Genomic DNA, 2,454 nt, shown 5'->3' on the forward strand with positions numbered 1-2,454 from the left:
TGTGTGGAATAAGTACCAGACTTTAAAAAAATATACTGATATATTTGGGGACGATCGTCTTTTGCCAATTAAACATGTGCACTGGCAGAATCGTTAGCACACCGGGCGAAATGCTTAGCAGTATTTCGACAGCCGCTACGTTCTGAGTTTAAATTCCATCGAGGCCAACTTTGCCTTTCATCCTTTTGGAGTCGATAAAATAAGTACTAGTTACGTTCTGGGGTCGATGTAATCGACTATCCCCTTTTTCCCAAATTTCAGGCCTTGTGCCTATAATAGAAAGGATTATTATTATTATTATTATTATTATTTGTCAATGTTCTTTTGTCAGACATTCTGAGACCTCCACAGCGACTTTCTTTCCCTCTTGTCCTCTCTATTCCATTGTGTAAATTAAGTACCGTGGTCGATGTAATCGACTGGTACCCGCCCAATTTCAGGCCTTGTGTTTATAGTAGAAAGGATATTATTATTATAATTATTATTTCTCAATGTTCTTTCATCAGACATTCTGTGACCTCCTCAGCGACGTTCTGTCCCTCTTGACCCGTATATTCCATTGTGTTTCTGTGTTATGTATCCCTTTCTACGCTTGCATTTATGCCTGCATTCATGTTTATGTGTTTAATGGGTTTACGTGTGTCTTGTGTGCATTTTTTATGGATCTATAAAACTGTTTCTACCCGTTACTTATTTCTGCATTTATATTTATCCTCATTCTGTCTTTAATCGTCAGGTTACGTAATGCGGTGGAGATGCGGGTTAAAAAAAAGGTTACCATCTCCAGCCCTACTGACACTTATGAGTCGGTTTTCCTGTTTCAGTGGCGTATATATACCCCACCTGGACGGGGCGCTAGTCCATCGCAGGGTTACTCATTTTTACCAGCTGAGTGAACTGGGGCGACGTGAAATGAGGTATTGTGCTCAAGAACAATACGTTGCCTAGTCCAGGGACTGAAACCACAATCTCAGGATCATGAGTCCAACACCTTAACCACTAAGCCATGTGCTTCCATGAGGAGTGTGATGGTGGGCGTGTTATTACTTCATTCACTATTTCTGTTGGGGCTCGGTCTATCGTTAAGTTTGACTAAATCCGTCAAGGCGGTGCCGCCGTATGACCGTAGTCCAATGACTGAAAGGATGCGAGCTGGTAGAAATGTTAGAACGCCGAGTTCTGAGTTCAAATTCCACCGAGGTCGACTTTGCCTTTTAAATCCTTTCGGAGTAGATAAATTAACTACCAGTCATGCACTGGAGTCGATGTAACCGACTTAAACCCTTTGTCTGTCCTTGTTTGTCCCTTCTGTGCTTAGCCCCTTGTGGGCAATAAAGAAATAAGACACGTTAGGCACGCTGGGCGAAATGCTTAGCGGTATTTCGTCTGTTTACGTTCAAATTCCGCCGAGGTCGACTTTGCCTTTCATCCTTTCGGAGTGGATAAATTAAGTACCAGTTGCGTACTGGGGTCGATCTGATCGACTGCCGCCCCTCCCCCAAAATTTCGGGTCTTGTGTCAAGAGTAGAAAAGTCCAATGAGTGAAACATATAACAGATAAAGATATGCGATCAGAAAACACATGTGCAATGTAACTGTGAAGAGTGTATGTACAGTTAAGTGTAGCTCATTGAGTAAAAGTGAAGGAAACAGAAAATGTAAGGAACCTATTATCAGCAGATAACAAAGTGGAAAATTTTGAATAAAATGCAGCATAAATCTAAACGTAACGGGCTTTAAATAATAATCATAATAATAATAATAATAATATAGCATGTCCAGTAGTTGCTCGAAACATTGGCACAAGACCAGCGATTTTTAGAGAGAAGCAAGTCGATTAAATGGACACCGGTATTTAACAGGTACTTATTTTATCGATCCCATAAGGTTTAAAGGCATAGTCGCCCTCGGTGATATTTGAACTTAGGACATAAATCCGAAAAAGAAATGCTGTAAGGCATTTTGTCCGAGGCACTAATGGTTCTGCCAAATAGCCACCTTATTAAATTATTGACAACTATTTGTATTTTCTCCAACGCTCCACCGATTCCACTCTGTCAGTCCATCGCCTCTAAACACAAGACCTATTATCAAACATTGAATTAACAAGAAAACGTGATGCAATATGTCAGTGGAATATCAGAAGAATTACCAAATCATGAAGAAAATGGAAAGACAAAGAACTGAATTTCTTCACCCTTCAGACCAAGATTTAATTCTTTAGATTTATTTGGCGTTTTGCTCTGTTTTAGAAATTTCTTTGCATATTTGTAATTTTTCTTTAATTTTTAAATTCTAACAGAATTGGGTGAGGAATCAAGAATTTTGTTAGATTTGTATTTTTGTTCTGTACTCTGTGTGTGTGTGTATTTATGCATATGTACATACACGTATGCATTTGTACATATATGCGCATATTTATATATATATATATATATATATATATATATATAT

Source organism: Octopus bimaculoides, chromosome 25 (assembly GCF_001194135.2).
Source record: "Octopus bimaculoides isolate UCB-OBI-ISO-001 chromosome 25, ASM119413v2, whole genome shotgun sequence".
NCBI lineage: Eukaryota > Metazoa > Mollusca > Cephalopoda > Octopoda > Octopodidae > Octopus > Octopus bimaculoides.